Source organism: Cryptomeria japonica, unplaced genomic scaffold, assembly GCF_030272615.1.
Source record: "Cryptomeria japonica unplaced genomic scaffold, Sugi_1.0 HiC_scaffold_343, whole genome shotgun sequence".
In the NCBI taxonomy this organism is placed as follows: domain Eukaryota; kingdom Viridiplantae; phylum Streptophyta; class Pinopsida; order Cupressales; family Cupressaceae; genus Cryptomeria; species Cryptomeria japonica.
In genome coordinates this window covers 86,230-105,000 of record NW_026729165.1, presented here as the reverse complement: position 1 = coordinate 105,000, position 18,771 = coordinate 86,230, and the positions used below count along the sequence as shown (strand labels likewise).

At 59.7% G+C, this 18,771-nt stretch overlaps 2 non-coding genes across 2 annotated transcripts; both read left to right on the top strand.

The window, feature by feature from the left end:
* Nucleotides 1-12,811: 12,811 nt before the first annotated feature.
* Nucleotides 12,812-12,930, top strand: LOC131870682 (5S ribosomal RNA). The gene has a single exon (XR_009368986.1). It is a non-coding gene; the product is annotated as a 5S ribosomal RNA (ribosomal RNA).
* A 5,453-nt stretch (nucleotides 12,931-18,383) lies between these two features.
* LOC131870681 (5S ribosomal RNA) lies at nucleotides 18,384-18,502 on the top strand. Its single transcript, XR_009368985.1, has one exon. It is a non-coding gene; the product is annotated as a 5S ribosomal RNA (ribosomal RNA).
* The last annotated feature ends 269 nt before the right edge of the window (nucleotides 18,503-18,771 follow it).

Sequence of the window (18,771 nt, the reverse complement as noted above, 5' to 3'; positions counted from 1 at the left end):
GCGACCGAGTAAGGCCACTCAGAGACATCCATTTCCCAGGTATATGCCCCCTACGCACTTTTGGTGGCGCAACTCGCACGAACAGTCCCACCTCGACCCCGTAAACAAGCTTTTTTGCCTCGAAGAGTTCGTCGGAGACGAAGAAGCAACCTTCAGTGCAAACGTAGCACTCTTTTGTGCAACCGCCCAAACAACGCCCCCTCTACCCTCTGTCGAAACACTCGGCATTGCTGCTCCCTAAGGTGAGCTTCTCCTCATAGGCAATTCCGCTCTTATCCGGTCACGTTTGTGTGCCCGAATTTCGCAAGGCAACCTCCATGGGACATGGAAAAGACTCGAGAAGAGAGCTCGCTCACGGGAGAGAGAAGCCAAGGAGACCACGAGAGTGCTGAGAGTGGGACAGCGCTGAATAGGCGGGAGAAGCCTGCGCGTATAAACGGAGATATATATCCAATTGCAACGAAGGAACGTGCCAAAGATCGAGAACAATGGCAGAAATGCTAGTAACGTGCACTTCGGGACCAACGCATCACCGGAAGACAACCGCCAAACATCGAAAGAGTCGCGATGCTCCGCAACCTACGTGCAAAGCGGTCGCACACCGGGTAAGGGAGTGAGAGCCCCAAACATAGCTGGGCGAGGCGCTCACTCCGCTCTTTAATATCTCGTTAATACCGCCAAGGAAATGGCACAAGCACACACACACAAGCATCCTCGGAAGAGGACAGTTCGAGTGACAGGTCAAATCCAAGAGTTCCGAAGACTACCTCCAGGAACAATCGGGAACAAGACCGATTACAAGTCGTCGAGTCTGTTACTGGGCGAACACGAGATGCGCACAGGAAATCATCAGCCCTCACAATGGCCCAAGGCCAGAGATCGGACTGCTACGATTTACCCCAACAATCATCGTGCCACTCTTCGCAGAGAGGTGATAGACGCCAACGAGCCCGCGCATAGCAATCGAGGTGTAAAAAGGGCGTTGAAGGCAGGAAGCCTGGACGAAAGAGGCTACGAGGTCACCTCGAAGCGGTCTAAGAATCGGGCGCACTTGGGGCGACTACCAGTGCCAACCCCTTATCCCGCGGTGCGTCCGACACACAGAAATTTCCAAGGCGGCCAAGGAGCCTCCCCGCATAGCAATCGGGGTGTGAGGTTACGGATGCAGCATTGATAGCAATCGAGGTGTGAGGCGAAGGATGCAGAAGTGAGAGCCGAGGGATGTAGCAGAGATAGCAATCGGGGTGTGTGATGCAGAAGAGATAGCAATCGAGGTGTGCGGTGGGAAGGGCCCAGCAGCCAGAATGCATGAAGCGACGGATGAAGCAGTGATGACAACCGGGCTGTGAGGAGAGGAGGGATGCAGCCAAGAAAGCAATCAGGGCTCGAGGCAAGGGATGCATCAAGGATAGCAATCATGTTGTGAGGCGAGATTCCAAAGGCTAAACGTGAGAGGCTGCAGGGTCGACTCAGAGAGGTCTATGCATGTGAGAGGCTGAAAGCAAGGTCGACTCGGAGCGGTCTATGCATCGGGCGCGCTTGGGGCGACTACCAGTGCCAACCCCTTATCCCGCGACGCGTCCGACAAAGAGAACGTTCCAAGGCGGCAGAGGAGGTTACCAGCCGAAGGATGCAGTAGCAATAACAGGTATAGTTCCGTGGCGGCCGAGAAGACTCACCGCATAGGAATCGGGATGCGAGGCGAGGGATGCGGCGGGAAGGCCCCGACGGCTAAACGGAAGAGGCTGCAGGGCCGCCTCGGAATGGTCCAAGCATCGGATGCGATTGGGACGACTACCAGTGCCAACCCCTTATCCCGCGATGCGTCCGATACACAGATAGTTCCAAGGCGGCCGAGGAGCCTCACCGCATATCAATCGGGGTGCGAGGCGAGGGATGGGGCGGGAAGGCCCCAACGGCTAGACGGAAGAGGCTTCAGGGCCACCTCGGAATGGTCCAAGCATCGGACGCGCTTGGGGCGACTGCCAGTGCCAACCCCTTATCCCGCGATGCGTCCGATACACAGATGGTTCCAAGGCGGCCGAGGAGCCTCACCGCATAGCAATCGGGGGTGCGAGGCGAGGGATGGGGCGGGAAGGCCCCAACGGCTAGACGGAAGAGGCTTCAGGGCCGCCTAGGAATGGTCCAAGCATCGGACACGCTTGGGGCGACTACCAGTGACAGCCCCCTATCCCGCGATGCGTCCGATACGAAGATGGTTCCAAGGCGGCCGAGGAGCCTCACCGCATAGCAATCGGGGTGCGAGGTGGGGGATGCGGCGAGATGGCCCCAACGGCTAGACGGAAGAGGCCACAGGGCCGCGTCGGAATAGTCCAAGCATCGGACGCGCTTGGGGCGACTACCAGTGACAACCCCTTATCCCGCGATGCGTCCGATACGAAGATAGTTCCAAGGCGGCCGAGGAGCCTCACCGCATAGCAATCGGGGTGCGAGGTGGGGGATGCGGCGAGATGGCCCCAACGGCTAGACGGAAGAGGCTGCAGGGCCGCCTCGGAATAGTCCAAGCATCGGACGCGCTTGGGGCCACTACCAGTGACAACCCCTTATCCCGCAATGCGTCCGATACGAAGATAGTTCCAAGGCGGCCGAAGAGCCTCACCGCATAGCAATCGGGGTGCGAGGTGGGGGATGCGGCGAGATGGCCCCAACGGCTAGACGGAAGAGGCCACAGGGCCGCCTCGGAATAGTCCAAGCATCGGACGCGCTTGGGGCGACTACCAGTGACAACCCCTTATCCCGCGATGCGTCCGATACGAAGATAGTTCCCAGGCGGCCGAGGAGCCTCACCGCATAGCAATCGGGGTGCGAGGCGAGGGATGCGGCGAGATGGCCCCAAAGGCTAGACGGAAGAGGCTGCAGGGCTGCCTCGGAATAGTCCAAGCATCGGACGCGCTTGGGGCGACTACCACTGCCAACCCCTTATCCCGCGATGCGTTCGATACACAGATAGTTCCGAGGCGGCCGAGGAGGTGGGGGATGCAGCGAGATGGCCCCAACGGCTAGACGGAAGAGGCTGCAGGGCCGCCTCGGAATAGTCCAAGCATCGGACGCGCTTGGGGCGACTACCAGTGACAACCCCTTATCCCGCGATGCGTCCGATACACAGATAGTTCCGAGGCGGCCAAGGAGCCTCACCGCATAGCAATCGTGGTGCGAGGTGGGGGATGCGGCGAGATGGCCCCAACGGCTAGACGGAAGAGGCTGCAGGGCCGCCTCGGAATGGTCCAAGCATCGGATGCGCTTGGGGCGACTACCACTGCCAACCCCTTATCCCGCGATGCGTCCGATACACAGATAGTTCCAAGGCGGCCGAGGAGCCTCACAGCATAGCAATCAGGGTGCGAGGCGAGGGATGCGGCGAGAAAGCCCCAACGGCTAGAGGGAAGAGGCTTCAGGTCCGCCTCGGAATGGTCCAAGCATCGGACGCGCTTGGGGCGACTACCAGTGACAACCCCTTATCCCGCGACGCGTCTGATACACAGATAGTTCCAAGGCGGCCGAGGAGCCTCACCGCATAGCAATCGGGGTGCGAGGCGAGGGATGCGGCGAGAAGGACCCAACGGCTACACGGAAGAGGCTTCGGGGCCGCCTCGGAATGGTCCAAGCATCGGACGCGCTTGGGGCGACTACCAGTGACAACCCCTTATCCCGCGACGCGTCCGATACACAGATAGTTCCAAGGCGGCCGAGGAGCCTCACCGCATCGCAATCGGGGTGCGAGGCGAGGGATGCGGCGAGAAGGACCCAACGGCTACACGGAAGAGGCTTCGGGGCCGCCTCGGAATGGTCCAAGCATCGGACGCGCTTGGGGCGACTACCAGTGACAACCCCTTATCCCGCGACGCGTCCGATACACAGATAGTTCCAAGGCGGCCGAGGAGCCTCACCGCATAGCAATCGGGGTGCGAGGCGAGGGATGCGGCGAGAAGGACCCAACGGCTAGACGGAAGAGGCTTCGGGTCCGCCTCGGAATGGTCCAAGCATCGGACGCGCTTGGGGCGACTACCAGTGACAACCCCTTATCCCGCGACGCGTCCGATACACAGATAGTTCCAAGGCGGCCGAGGAGCCTCACCGCATAGCAATCGGGGTGCGAGGCGAGGGATGCGGCGAGAAGGACCCAACGGCTAGACGGAAGAGGCTTCGGGTCCGCCTCGGAATGGTCCAAGCATCGGACGCGCTTGGGGCGACTACCAGTGACAACCCCTTATCCCGCGACGCGTCCGATACACAGATAGTTCCAAGGCGGCCGAGGAGCCTCACCGCATAGCAATCGGGGTGCGAGGCGAGGGATGCGGCGAGAAGGACCCAACGGCTAGACGGAAGAGGCTTCGGGTCCGCCTCGGAATGGTCCAAGCATCGGACGCGCTTGGGGCGACTACCAGTGACAACCCCTTATCCCGCGACGCGTCCGATACACAGATAGTTCCGAGGCGGCCGAGGAGCCTCACCGCATAGCAATCGGGGTGCGAGGCGAAGGATGCGGCGAGAAGGACCCAACGGCTAGACGGAAGAGGCTTCGGGTCCGCCTCGGAATGGTCTAAGCATCGGACGCGCTTGGGGCGACTACCAGTGACAACCCCTTATCCCGCGACGCGTCCGATACACAGATAGTTCCGAGGCGGCCGAGGAGCCTCACCGCATAGCAATCGGGGTGCGAGGCGAGGGATGCGGCGAGAAGGACCCAACGGCTAGACGGAAGAGGCTTCAGGGCCGCCTCGGAATGGTCCAAGCATCGAACGCGCTTGGGGCGACTACCAGTGACAACCCCTTATCCCGCGACGCGTCCGATACACAGATAGTTCCGAGGCGGCCGAGGAGCCTCACCGCATAGCAATCGGGGTGCGAGGCGAGGGATGCGGCGAGAAGGACCCAACGGCTAGACGGAAGAGGCTTCAGGGCCGCCTCGGAATGGTCCAAGCATCGGACGCGCTTGGGGCGACTACCAGTGACAACCCCTTATCCCGCGACGCGTCCGATACACAGATAGTTCCGAGGCGGCCGAGGAGCCTCACCGCATAGCAATCGGGGTGCGAGGCGAGGGATGCGGCGAGAAGGACCCAACGGCTAGACGGAAGAGGCTTCAGGGCCGCCTCGGAATGGTCCAAGCATCGGACGCGCTTGGGGCGACTACCAATGACAACCCCTTATCCCGCGACGCGTCCGATACACAGATAGTTCCGAGGCGGCCGAGGAGCCTCACCGCATAGCAATCGGGGTGCGAGGCGAGGGATGCGGCGAGAAGGACCCAACGGCTAGACGGAAGAGGCTTCAGGGCCGCCTCGGAATGGTCCAAGCATCGGACGCGCTTGGGGCGACTACCAGTGACAACCCCTTATCCCGCGACGCGTCCGATACACAGATAGTTCCGAGGCGGCCGAGGAGCCTCACCGCATAGCAATCGGGGTGCGAGGCGAGGGATGCGGCGAGAAGGACCCAACGGCTAGACGGAAGAGGCTTCAGGGCCGCCTCGGAATGGTCCAAGCATCGGACGCGCTTGGGGCGACTACCGTTGCCAACCCCTTATCCCGCGATGCGTCTGATACACAGATAGTTCCGAGGCGGCCGAGGAGCCTCACCGCATAGCAATCGGGTTGCGAGGCAGATTATTGGGAAGGGAACCCCCTGGGATGCGGCTCAAGCAGTGCCCAAAGGGACTGGAATGCGGAATCACATCGAGAGACCCAAATGCTATACGAGGGCTCAAATCGAATTATCGATTTGGCCACGACATGGACGCATCGGAACGACTACCTTTGCCGAACCACTCGCAATTGCATCCATACCGAAACCAATAGACATTTCCGTTAGAGCCCTCGCATAGCATTCGGGAATCTCGCATGCCCCTCTAAATCGACCAATGCTGGCGCTCAATGAAAATCCGAGCGCTACCACCGTTCGAGCGCCAGCATTGGTCGAGTTAGAGGGGCACGGGGGAGAATGCTCCAGTCAACACCTCCCCTATATAAGTTATTTGTCCGATTCTCGCACAACCGTAGTCTGCCTCGTCGAATCAAACAACGGTCCCAGATTCCGACTTCCGTTCCGTAGAGACCCAAAAGCTAGATGGAGGCTCGCAAGAAAGAGAGTCGGCGCATAGCAATCGGGTTTCTCGAACGTTTAGGGACCGAGCTCACTTGCGGATAGGGCAAAATCCGCCAAGCAACCCAAAAGCTAGACGGGGGCTCGAATCGAATCGCCTAGGCGGCCACAACAACGACGTGTTGGATCGACTACCAGTGCCAAACCATTCAGCAAGACTAGTCTGTGTCGAGGCCGGATAGAGATTCTCAGAGAGCGCCCGCATAGCATTTAGGAGACCTGCCGCGTCCCTCACACTCGACAAATGGTGGTGCACGTTTATAAATCCGAGCGATCCCAACCCTTTCAAGCACCAACATCGGTCGAGATAGAGGGGCACGGAGGGGGCTGCGTGAGACAACACAGTCCCCTATATAAGTTATTTGTCCGATTCTCACACATCCGAAGAATGGTCATCAAATCGGACAACAGCCCAAACTTCCGACTTCCGTCCCAGAAAGCCCAAGAGCTATCTAAAACGTTCATGGCCGGAACTCGATCGCGGCTATACCAGTCCGCCAAGCAACCCAAAAGCTAGACTGGAGCTCTAGTCGAATCACCTCTGTGGCCATTGCAAGGACGTGTTGGAGCGACTACCATTGCCGAACCATTCCGCAGGTCGAGTCCATACCAAGGCCGCATAGAGATTCACGATGAGCTCCTGCATAGCAATCAGGAGACTTGCCGTGTCCATCACAATCGATAAATCCTGGTGCAAGATTTTTGCATCCGAGCGCTCCAACCAGTCGAGCACCAGCATCAATCGACATAAACGGGCACGGGGGGAGGATGCTCGAGAACACTACCTCCCCTATATAAGTTATTTGTCCGATTCTCAAGCAGCCGAAGTCTGGTCATCGAATCGGGTCAAAGACCACAACTTCCGACTTTACCCACAATGCAAGTCATCGAATCGAACATCGGCCCCCGAGTCGGACTCCATGCGTATGTCAGGTCATCGGACCCAAATTCCGCCTTCCTGCGCATGGCGGGCCATCAATATCAACTCGGTCATCGGACCCAAACTCCGCCTTTTTGCGTATGGCACGCCTTCAAATCGGTCATCGGACCCAAATTCCGCCTTCCTGTGCATGGCGGGCCATCAACATCAACTCGGTCATCGGACCCAAATTCCGCCTTTCTGCGCATGGCACGCCATCAACTCGGTCATCGGACCCAAATTCCGCCTTCCTGCGCATGGCAGGTCATCGGACACAAATTCAGACCTCGCCAATATGCCTACGTATCGAATCGGTCATCGGACCCAACTTCCGACTTCATCCATACTGTAGGGTCTTTGAGGTTGGCGCGGTGCGCTCAACCCAGGGAGTCGACCCATCGAAGCATACACCTCCCCTATATAAGCTATTTGTCCGATTCCCACACCTGTGTAGTTTGCACCTCTGACCAGGACATCGACCCCAACTTCCGAACTCGACTGCAACGACGGCACCAGCGCCTTGGTGCGCACCTTGCGACGCACAGTCCCAACATTCGCCTTCCTGCACATGGCAGGTCATCGGACCCAAATTCCGACCTCGCGAGTATGCCTACATATCGAATCGGTCATCGGACCCAACTTCCGACTTCATCCATACCGTAGGGTCTTTGAGGTTGGCGCGGTGCGCTCAACCCGGGGAGTCGACCCAACGAAGCATACACCTCCCCTATATAAGCTATTTGTCCGATTCCCACACCTGTGTAGTTTGCACCTCCGATCAAGACATCGACCCCAACTTCCGAACTCGCCTCCAACGACCGAACCAGCGCCTTGGTGCGCACCTTGCAACGCACAGTGCCAACATTCGCCTTCCTGCACGTGGCAGGTCATCGGACCCAAATTCCGACCTCGCGAGTATGCCTACATATCGAATCGGTCATCGGACCCAACTTCCGACTTCATCCATACCGTAGGGTCTTTGAGGTTGGCGCGGTGCGCTCAACCCGGGGAGTCGACCCAACGAAGCATACACCTCCCCTATATAAGCTATTTGTCCGATTCCCACACCTGTGTAGCTTGCACCTCCGATCAGGACATCGACCCCAACTTCCGAACTCGACTAAAAAGACCGCACCAGCGCCTTGGTGTGCACCTTGCAACGCACAGTGTCAACATTCGCCTTCCTGCACATGGCAGGTCATCGGACCCAAATTCCGACCTCATGAGCATACCTACTAATCGAATTGGTCATCGGACCCAACTTCCGACTTCATCCATACCGTAGGGTCTTTGAGGTTGGCGCGGTGCGCTCAACCTGGGGAGTCGACCCATCGAAGCATACACCTCCCCTATATAAGCTATTTGTCCGATTCCGACACCTGTGTAGTTTGCACCTCCGCTCAGGACATCGACCCCAACTTCCGAACTCGCCTGCAACGACCGAACCAGCGCCTTGGTGCGCACCAAAAGTGCGCACTTTTGGAGGGCACTTTTGTGCGCTCCAAAGGTGCGCACTTTTGGAGGGCACTTTTCTGCGCTCCAAAGGTGCGCACTTTTGGAGGGCACTTTTTGGAGGGCACTTTTCTGCGCTCCAAAGGTGCGCACTTTTGGAGGGCACTTTTTGGAGGGCACTTTTCTGCGCTCCAAAGGTGCGCACTTTTGGAGGGCACTTTTCTGCGCTCCAAAGGTGCGCACTTTTGGAGGGCACTTTTTGGAGGGCACTTTTCTGCGCTCCAAAGGTGCGCACTTTTGGAGGGCACTTTTTGGAGGGCACTTTTCTGCGCTCCAAAGGTGCGCACTTTTGGAGGGCACTTTTCTGCGCTCCAAAGGTGCGCACTTTTGGAGGGCACTTTTTGGAGGGCACTTTTCTGCGCTCCAAAGGTGCGCACTTTTGGAGGGCACTTTTTGGAGGGCACTTTTCTGCGCTCCAAAGGTGCGCACTTTTGGAGGGCACTTTTTGGAGGGCACTTTTCTGCGCTCCAAAGGTGCGCACTTTTGGAGGGCACTTTTGTGCACTCCAAAGGTGCGCACTTTTGGAGGGCACTTTTCCTGTGCTCCAAAGGTGCACACCTAGGTGAGCACCTTCGACCACACCTTGTAGCACACCAAACTCTGACTTTCGACTTCATCCGCAATGCAGGGTCTTTGAGGTTGGCGCAATGCGCACAACCAGGGGAGTCGACCCATCAAACCCAACACCTCCCCTATATAAGCTATTTGTCTGATTCTCATACATGCGTAGCCTGCAGGAGCAATTAGGACATCGACCCCAACTTTCGGCTTCTAAACGAAAACAAGGTCTTTGAGGTTGGTGTAATGCGAACAACTAGGGGAGTCAACCCATCAAACCCAACACCTCCCCTATATAAGCTATTTGTCTGATTCTCATACATGTGTAGTCTACAGGAGCAATTAGGACATCGACCCCAACTTTTGACTTCTTAACGAAAACAAGGTCTTTGAGGTTGACGTAATGCGCACAACCAGGGGAGTCGACCCATCAAACCCAACACCTCCCCTATATAAGCTATTTGTCCGATTCTCATACATGTGTAGCCTGCAGGAGCCATTAGGACATTGACCCCAACTTTTGACTTCTTAACGAAAACAAGGTCTTTGAGGTTGGCGTAATGCGCACAACCAAGGGAGTTGACCCATCAAACCCAACACCTCCCCTATATAAGCTATTTGTCTGATTCTCATACATGTGTAGCCTGCAACAACGATTAGGACATCCACCCCAACTTCTGAATTCGTCTGCGTTGACCGCACCAAAGGTGCACGCCTTGGTGCTCACCAAAATCCGACTTCCGACTTCTTCTGCTATGCGGGGTCTTTGAGGTTGGCGCAGTGCGCACAACCAGGGGAGTCAACCCACCGAATGCAACACCTCCCCTATATAAGCTATTTGTCTGATTCTCATACATGCGTAGACTGCAGCAATGATTAGGACATCCACCCCAACTTTTGACTTCTTAAACAAGACAGGGTCTTTGAAGTTGGTGCAGTGCACACAACCAGGGGAGTCGACCCATCAAACGCAACACCTCCCCTATATAAAGCTATTTGTCCGATTCTCATACGTGTAGTCTGCAGCAGCGATTAGGACATCGACCCCAACTTCCGAATTCGTTTGCATTGACCGCACCAAAGGTGCACGCCTTGGTGTGCACCCTGGAGTGCACTTTGGTGCTCACCTCGGTGCACACTTTGGTGTGCACCTCGGTGTGCACCAAAGGTGCGCACCTTGGAGCGCACCAAAGGTGTACACTTTGGAGCGCACCACATAGGGTCTTTGAGAGGTTGGCGCAGTGCGCACACCAAGGTGGGTGTTGAGGTGCGTGCCGAGGTGGGTGGGTGCTAGGGTGCGCTCCATGGTGGGTGCCAGGGTGGGTGCGTGCTAGGGTGGATTCCAAAGAGGGTCATAGGGTGGGTGCCAAGGTGGGTTGGTGATATAGTGGGTTCAAAGGTGGGTACTAGGGTGGGTTCCAAGGTGGGTCACAAGTTGGGTGCCAGGATGCGTGGGTGTTAGGTTGGGTGCCAAGGTGGGCTCCTGCGTGGGTGGGTGCTAGGGTGGGTTTCAAGGTGGACGCGAGGGCGGGTGCCAAGGTGGGTAACAAGTTGGGTGTTAGGATGGGTGAGTGCTAGAGTGGGTGCCAAGGTGGGTGGGTGCTAAGGTGGATGCCAAGGTGGTTCACAGGGTGGGTGGGTTCTAGGGTGAGTTCCAAGGTGGGTCACAGGTTCAGTGCTAGGGTGGGTGTCAAGGCGGGTGTCGAGGTGCCTGGGTGCTAGGGTGTGGATGCCAATGTGGGTCATAGGGTGGGTACTAGGGTGGGCTGCAATGTGGGTGCCAAGGTGGGTAACATGCTCGGTGGGTTCTAAATTGGGTGCCAGGGTGGGTGTGCACCCACCTTGCCCGAGGTGGGTGCCAAGGTGCCAGTGTGGGTGGGTGCTAAGGTGGATGCCAAGGTGGGTGAGAAGGTGGGTGATAGGTTGAGTGGTAGGATGGGTGGGTGCCAAGATGGGTCACAGGGTGGGTGCAAGGGTGGGTAGGTGCTAGGGTTGGTGTCAGGGTGGGTGGGTGCTAGGTTGGGTTCCAAGGTGGGTGCGAGGGTGAGTGTCAAGGTGGGTCACAGGTTAGGTGCTAGGATGGGTGAGTGCTAGGGTGCAAAGGTGCCAGGGTGGGTGCTAGGATGGGTCGATGCTAGGGTGAGTGGCAAGGTGGGTCCACAAGTGTCAAGGTGGGTGCCGAGGTGGGTGCCAAGTCGGCGACTGCTATGGTGGATGCCAAGGTGGGTCACGGGGTGGGTGCCAAGTTGCTAGGTTGGGTTCCAAGGTGGGTGCCAACGTGGGTGCTAGGGTGCGTGGGTTAAAGGGTGTGTCACAACGTGGGTGCCAGGATGGGTGCGCACCCACACTGGCCAAGACGGGTGCGGGTGCAAGGTTGGGTTCCAAGCCCGGTCACAGGCTGGGTGCTAGGATGGGTGGGTGCCAAGGTGGGCACCAGGGTGGGTGCACCCACCCTGGCCAAGGTGGGTCACGGGGTGGGTCCTAGGGTGGGTAACGGGGTGGGTACTAAGGTGCGTGCCAAGGTGGGTCATAGGGTGGGTGCCAAGGTGGGCACCAGGGTGGGTGTGCACCAACCCTAGCCAGGGTAGGTCACGGGGTGGTTGTCGGGGTGGGCGTCAAGGAGCCAAGGTGGGTGGCAAGTAGCCAAGTTGCGTGCCAAGGTGGGTGTCGGGGTGGGTGCCAAGGATCCAAGGTGGGTGCCAAGGAACCAAGGTGGGTGTCTGGGTGGGTGCCGAGGTGGGAGCCAGGGTGGGTCCCAAGGTGAGTGCAAAGGTGGGTGCCAGGGTCAAGGTGAGTGCCAATGTGGGTTCCAAGGTGCCAGGGTCAGGGTGAGTGCCAATGTGGGTTCAAAGGTGCTAAGTTGGGTGCGAGGTTGGGTGCGAGGGTGGGTGGGTGCCAAGGTGTGCTAGGTGGAAGCCCGGGTGGGTCGGCATCCCATGGGTGTCGAGTTGGGTGCCTGATGGGTGCTTCTTGTCAAGTTTTAGTCGTCGGGACTCATTTCGAGCCTTAGAGGTCGTTTCTTGTCCGGTTGCCCTGTCTTCGACCTGGGAACCCAATTTTGGTCCTCGGGTCCCATTTTTTTTTGTCTCGCATCCCACTTTTGGCCTGTGGCCTTTTCGGGGTCGATTCTCGTTTTGGGCATCAGAGCATGTTTCTTCTCCTAAAACCCAATATTTGTTTATTAAGTCTCGGAACACATTTTTGTTCTCGTGGACCCATCATGGGTCTTGGAACGCATTTGTGGTCCTTGGGTCCCATTTTGCATCCCGAAACTTGTGTTTTGGTGCTTGATCCCTATTTTGGGTGCCCACCTTGCACCAAGTGCGCACCCGGGGCAAATCGAGCGCCTTGGTGCACCGGGGCAAGATCGAGCGTGCACCCGAGGCGCCCCGAACATGCACCAAGGTGCACTCGGCCCACATGTGAGCGCAGGTCGTTGCGCCCGAGGTGGTGTGTGGGCACCGCGTTGCAGACGGGACACTGCACGCACACGACGCCCCCTCCAGGTGCACGCACGTAGGCCGGGCCGGGTGCACACCCGACGCCCTAGCAAGGTGCGCGCACCCGGGCAGGGCTCACACTTGGCGAACGGGGCGCACTTCGCGAGGGAGGGTGTGCACCTCGACGGGGGTGGGTGGCCGGGGTGGATTCGCACGTGGGTCGCGGTTTGCTAAGTACACACTGCGACAAGCTCATAACGGGTGCGATCATACCAGCGTTAGTGCACCGGATCCCATCAGAACTCCGCAGTTAAGCGCGCTTGGGCCGGAGTAGTACTGGGATGGGTGACCTCCCGGGAAGTCCCGGTGTTGCACCCTTTTTTAGTTTTTCGCCGGGCGTCGCAATGCTATTTGAATAAACCTTTTGCCCGTTTGCGTTCTCGTCGGGGCCGGGCCGGGCCGGGGTGCGCTGCCCGCACTACCGCGCGCGCGGGGGCGACACCGAGCGCGCACCCGAGGCGCCCCGAGCACACAGGCCACGGTGCAACCCGGGCGTTGTGCGCGCACCCCGGTGCGCCCGAGGTGCTGCGCGCGCACCCAGGTGAAATCGGTGTGCACCTCGGCCAGTGCGCGCTCGGTCGAGTCGCGCACGTTGGCCAAGGTGCACGGTGATGTTTCTTACTCTAAGGTTCCGCACCAGACGCCCGGGACAGGTGAGCGAAGCTGGGCGGGGCCGGGTGCGCGGCCGGGGCAGGTGCACGCAGCTGGAGAGAGCTTTGGAGCACACTTCGGAGCGCACCAATGATGCGCTCCATTCAAAAGTTTCCTGAAAAGGCAAAAAAAGTTGAGATTATAGAATTTCCCACTTGAGAGATTGTAAAAAAAAAAAATTTAAAATGAAGGAAACGCGGGTGCCAAGGTGTGCGCAGCCCAGCCAAGGTGTGCGCACCAAGGCGCCCACCCTGGCGAAGGTGCACGCAAGGTGCGCACCCGAGGCAAACCGGACAATTAACCCAACTTTCGACTTCGCGCGCACCTTGGAGCGCACTTCGGAGCGCTCCTTGGTGCGCACCAATCTTGGGCACCTCGGAGTGCACCATGGCGCCCACCAAGGTGCGCACCCGGGGCAAACCGAGCTCCGACTTCGTGCGCACCTTGGAGCGCACGAAAGGTGCGCACCATGGCGCCCACCAAGGTGCGCAGCCCAGCCAAGGCGTGCGCATCAAGGTGCGCACCCTGGCGAAGGTGCGCACCCGGGGCAAACCGAGCTCCGACTTCGTGCGCACCTTGGAGCGCACAAAAGGTGCGCAACCCAGCCAAGGTGTGCGCACCCCGGTCAAACCGAGCTCCGAATCGTGCGCACCAGAGGTGCACGCCATCGTGCGCACCTTGGAGCACACTTCGGAGCCCTCCTTGGTGCGCGCCGATGTTGCGCACCTCGGAGCGCACCCGGGGAAAACAATGCAATTAACCCGACTTTCGACTTCGTGGGCACCTCGGAGCGCTCTCGGGTTCGCACCTCGGAGCACACCGAGGTGCGCACCTTTGATGCGCTGCCTTCACCAATTTCCAGAAAAGGCAAGAAAACATTGAGAAGGTGTGCGCACCGAGGTGCCCACCCTGGCGAAGGTGCACGCGAGGTGCGCACCCGGGGCAAACCGGGCTCCGACTTCGTGCACGCCGCACCTTGGAGCACACTTCGGAGCGCTCCTTGGTGCGCACCAGGGCGCGCAACCCAGCCGAGGTGCCCACCCCGGCGAAGGTGCACGCGAGGTGCGCACCCGGGGCAAACCGGGCTCCGACTTCGTGCACGCCATGGTGCCCACCGCGGCGAAGGTGCACGCGAGGTGCGCACCCGGGGCAAACCGGGCTCCGACTTCGTGCACGCCGCACCTTGGAGCACACTTCGGAGCGCTCCTTGGTGCGCACCATGGTGCCCACCAGGGCGCGCAACCCCGCCGAAGGTGCACGCGAGGTGCGCACCCGGGGCAAACCGGGCTCCGACTTCGTGCACGCCGCACCTTGGAGCACACTTCGGAGCGCTCCTTGGTGCGCACCATGGTGCCCACCAGGGCGCGCAACCCCGCCGAAGGTGCACGCGAGGTGCGCACCCGGGGCAAACCGGGCTCCGACTTCGTGCACGCCATGGTGCGCACCGCGGCGAAGGTGCGCACCCGGGGCAAACCGGGCTCCGACTTCGTGCACGCCGCACCTTGGAGCACACTTCGGAGCGCTCCTTGGTGCGCACCAGGGCGCGCAACCCAGCCGAGGTGCCCACCCCGGCGAAGGTGCACGCGAGGTGCGTACCCGGGGCAAACCGGGCTCCGACTTCGTGCACGCCGCACCTTGGAGCACACTTCGGAGCGCTCCTTGGTGCGCACCATGGTGCCCACCAGGCCGCGCAACCCAGCCAAGGTGTGCGCACCAAGGTGCACGCGAGGTGCGCACCCGGGGCAAACCGGGGTCCGACTTCGTGCACGCCGCACCTTGGAGCACACATCGGGGCGCTCCCGGGTTCGCACCGGCGTTGCGCACCGTGGTGGGCACCTCGGAGCACACCAAGGTGGGCAGCGAGGTGCGCACCTTTGATGCGATGCCTTCACTAATTTCCATAAAAGGCAAAAAAAAAACGAGATTTTAAAATTTCCGTTTTGAAAGATAGTGAGAAAAAGGGAATGCTGGTGCCATCTTGAGCCCGCCCTGGTGCGCAGCCCAGCCAAGGTGTGCGCACCAAGGTGCCCACCCTGGCGAAGGTGCGCGCCCGGGCAATTAACCCAACTTCCAACTTCGCGCGCGCCAGGGTGGGAGCGCACCCAACAACCGGGCCTGGGAAGAGCCAATGCGAGAAACCCCACCAAACGCTCTGACAAAAAAAGAGGGGGCGCTCCAGTAACCCCGCTTCGGAGCGCACCCTGGGCAAACCCAGCCAAGGTGCCCACCCCGGCCAAGGTGCAGGCGAGGTGCGCACCCGGGGCAAACCGGGCTCCGACAACGTGCACGCCGCACCTTGGAGCACACTTCGTAGCGCTCCCGGGTGCGCACCTCAGAGCACACCAAGGTGGGCAGCGAGGTGCGCACCTTTGATGCGCTGCCTTCACTAATTTCCAGAAAAGGCAAAAAAAAAAGGAGATTTTAAAATTTCCGTTTTGAAAGATAGTGAAAAAAACGGAACGCGCGTGCCATCTTGAGCCCGCCCTGGTGCGCAGCCCAGGTAAGGTGCCCACCCTGGCAAAGGTGCGCACCCGGGCAATTAACCCTACTTCCGACTTCGTGCGCGCCAGGGTGGCAACCGGGCCTCGGAAGAGCCAATGCGAGAAACCCCACCAAACGCTCCGACAAAAAAAGAGGCGGCGCTCCAATAACCCCGCTTCGGAGCGCAGCCGGGGCAAACCCAGCCAAGGTGCCCACCCCGACGAAGGTGCACGCGAGGTGCGCACCCGGGGCAAACCGGGCTCCGACAACGTGCACGCAGCACCTTGGAGCACACTTCGAAGCACTCCCGGGTGCCCACCGGCGTTGCGCACCGTGGTGGGCAGCGAGGTGCGCACCTTTGATGCGCTGCCTTCACTAATTTCCAGAAAAAGGCAAAAAAAAATGAGATTTTAAAATTTCCGTTTTGAAAGATAGTGAAAAAAAAGGAACGCGGGTGCCATCTTGAGCCCGCCCTGGTGCGCAGCCCAGGCAAGGCATGCGCACCAAGGTGCCCACCCGAGGTGCACACCCGGGGCAAACCGGGCTCCGACTTCGTGCAGGCCGCACCTTGGAGCACACTTCGGAGCGCTCCTTGGTGCGCACCATGGTGCCCACCAGGGCGCACCCGAGGCAAACCGGGCTCCGACTTCGTGCACGCCGCACCTTGGAGCACACATCGGAGCGCTCCCAGGTTCGCACCAGCGTTGCGCACCTTTGATGCGCTGCCTTCACTAATTTCCAGAAAAGGCAAAAAAAAACGATATTTTAAAATTTCCGTTCTGAAAGATAGTGAAAAAAACGGAACGCGGGTGCCATCTTGAGCCCTTCCTGATGCGCAGCCCAGGCAAGTTGTGCGCACCAAGGTGCCCACCCTGGCGGAGGTGCGCGCCCGGGGCAAACCGGGCTCCGACTTCGTGCACTGCATGGTGCCCACCAAGGCGCGCAACCCAGCCAAGGTGCCCACCGCAGCGAAGGTGCACGCGAGGTGCGCACCCGAGGTGCACACCCGGGGCAAACCGGGCTCCGACTTCGTGCACGCCGCACCTTGGAGCACACTTCAGAGCGCTCCTTGGTACGCACCAGGGCGCGCAACCCAGCCAAGGTGCTCACCCCGGCGAAGGTGCACGCGAGGTGCGCACCCGGGGCAAACCGGGCTCGGACTTCGTGCACGCCGCACCTTGGAGCACACATCGGAGCGCTCCCGGGTTCGCACCAGCATTGCGCACCTTTGATGCGCTGCCTTCACTAATTTCCAGAAAAGGCAAAAAAAAGAAAAAAATGAGATTTTAAAATTTCCGTTTTGAAAGATAGTGAAAAAAACGGAACGCGGGTGCCATCTTGAGCCCGCCCTGGTGTGCAGCCCAGGCAAGTTGTGCGCACCAAGGCACCCACCCTGGCCAAGGTGGGTCACGGGGTGGGTCCTAGGGTGGGTAACGGGGTGGGTACTAAGGTGCGTGCCAAGGTGGGTCATAGGGTGGGTGCCAAGGTGGGCACCAGGGTGGGTGTGCACCAACCCTAGCCAGGGTAGGTCACGGGGTGGTTGTCGGGGTGGGCGTCAAGGAGCCAAGGTGGGTGGCAAGTAGCCAAGTTGCGTGCCAAGGTGGGTGTCGGGGTGGGTGCCAAGGATCCAAGGTGGGTGCCAAGGAACCAAGGTGGGTGTCTGGGTGGGTGCCGAGGTGGGAGCCAGGGTGGGTCCCAAGGTGAGTGCAAAGGTGGGTGCCAGGGTCAAGGTGAGTGCCAATGTGGGTTCCAAGGTGCCAGGGTCAGGGTGAGTGCCAATGTGGGTTCAAAGGTGCTAAGTTGGGTGCGAGGTTGGGTGCGAGGGTGGGTGGGTGCCAAGGTGTGCTAGGTGGAAGCCCGGGTGGGTCGGCATCCCATGGGTGTCGAGTTGGGTGCCTGATGGGTGCTTCTTGTCAAGTTTTAGTCGTCGGGACTCATTTCGAGCCTTAGAGGTCGTTTCTTGTCCGGTTGCCCTGTCTTCGACCTGGGAACCCAATTTTGGTCCTCGGGTCCCATTTTTTTTTGTCTCGCATCCCACTTTTGGCCTGTGGCCTTTTCGGGGTCGATTCTCGTTTTGGGCATCAGAGCATGTTTCTTCTCCTAAAACCCAATATTTGTTTATTAAGTCTCGGAACACATTTTTGTTCTCGTGGACCCATCATGGGTCTTGGAACGCATTTGTGGTCCTTGGGTCCCATTTTGCATCCCGAAACTTGTGTTTTGGTGCTTGATCCCTATTTTGGGTGCCCACCTTGCACCAAGTGCGCACCCGGGGCAAACCGAGCGCCTTGGTGCACCGGGGCAAGATCGAGCGTGCACCCGAGGCGCCCCGAACATGCACCAAGGTGCACTCGGCCCACATGTGAGCGCAGGTCGTTGCGCCCGAGGTGGTGTGTGGGCACCGCGTTGCAGACGGGACACTGCACGCACACGACGCCCCCTCCAGGTGCACGCACGTAGGCCGGGCCGGGTGCACACCCGACGCCCTAGCAAGGTGCGCGCACCCGGGCAGGGCTCACACTTGGCGAACGGGGCGCACTTCGCGAGGGAGGGTGTGCACCTCGACGGGGGTGGGTGGCCGGGGTGGATTCGCACGTGGGTCGCGGTTTGCTAAGTACACACTGCGACAAGCTCATAACGGGTGCGATCATACCAGCGTTAGTGCACCGGATCCCATCAGAACTCCGCAGTTAAGCGCGCTTGGGCCGGAGTAGTACTGGGATGGGTGACCTCCCGGGAAGTCCCGGTGTTGCACCCTTTTTTAGTTTTTCGCCGGGCGTCGCAATGCTATTTGAATAAACCTTTTGCCCGTTTGCGTTCTCGTCGGGGCCGGGCCGGGCCGGGGTGCGCTGCCCGCACTACCGCGCGCGCGGGGGCGACACCGAGCGCGCACCCGAGGCGCCCCGAGCACACAGGCCACGGTGCAACCCGGGCGTTGTGCGCGCACCCCGGTGCGCCCGAGGTGCTGCGCGCGCACCCAGGTGAAATCGGTGTGCACCTCGGCCAGTGCGCGCTCGGTCGAGTCGC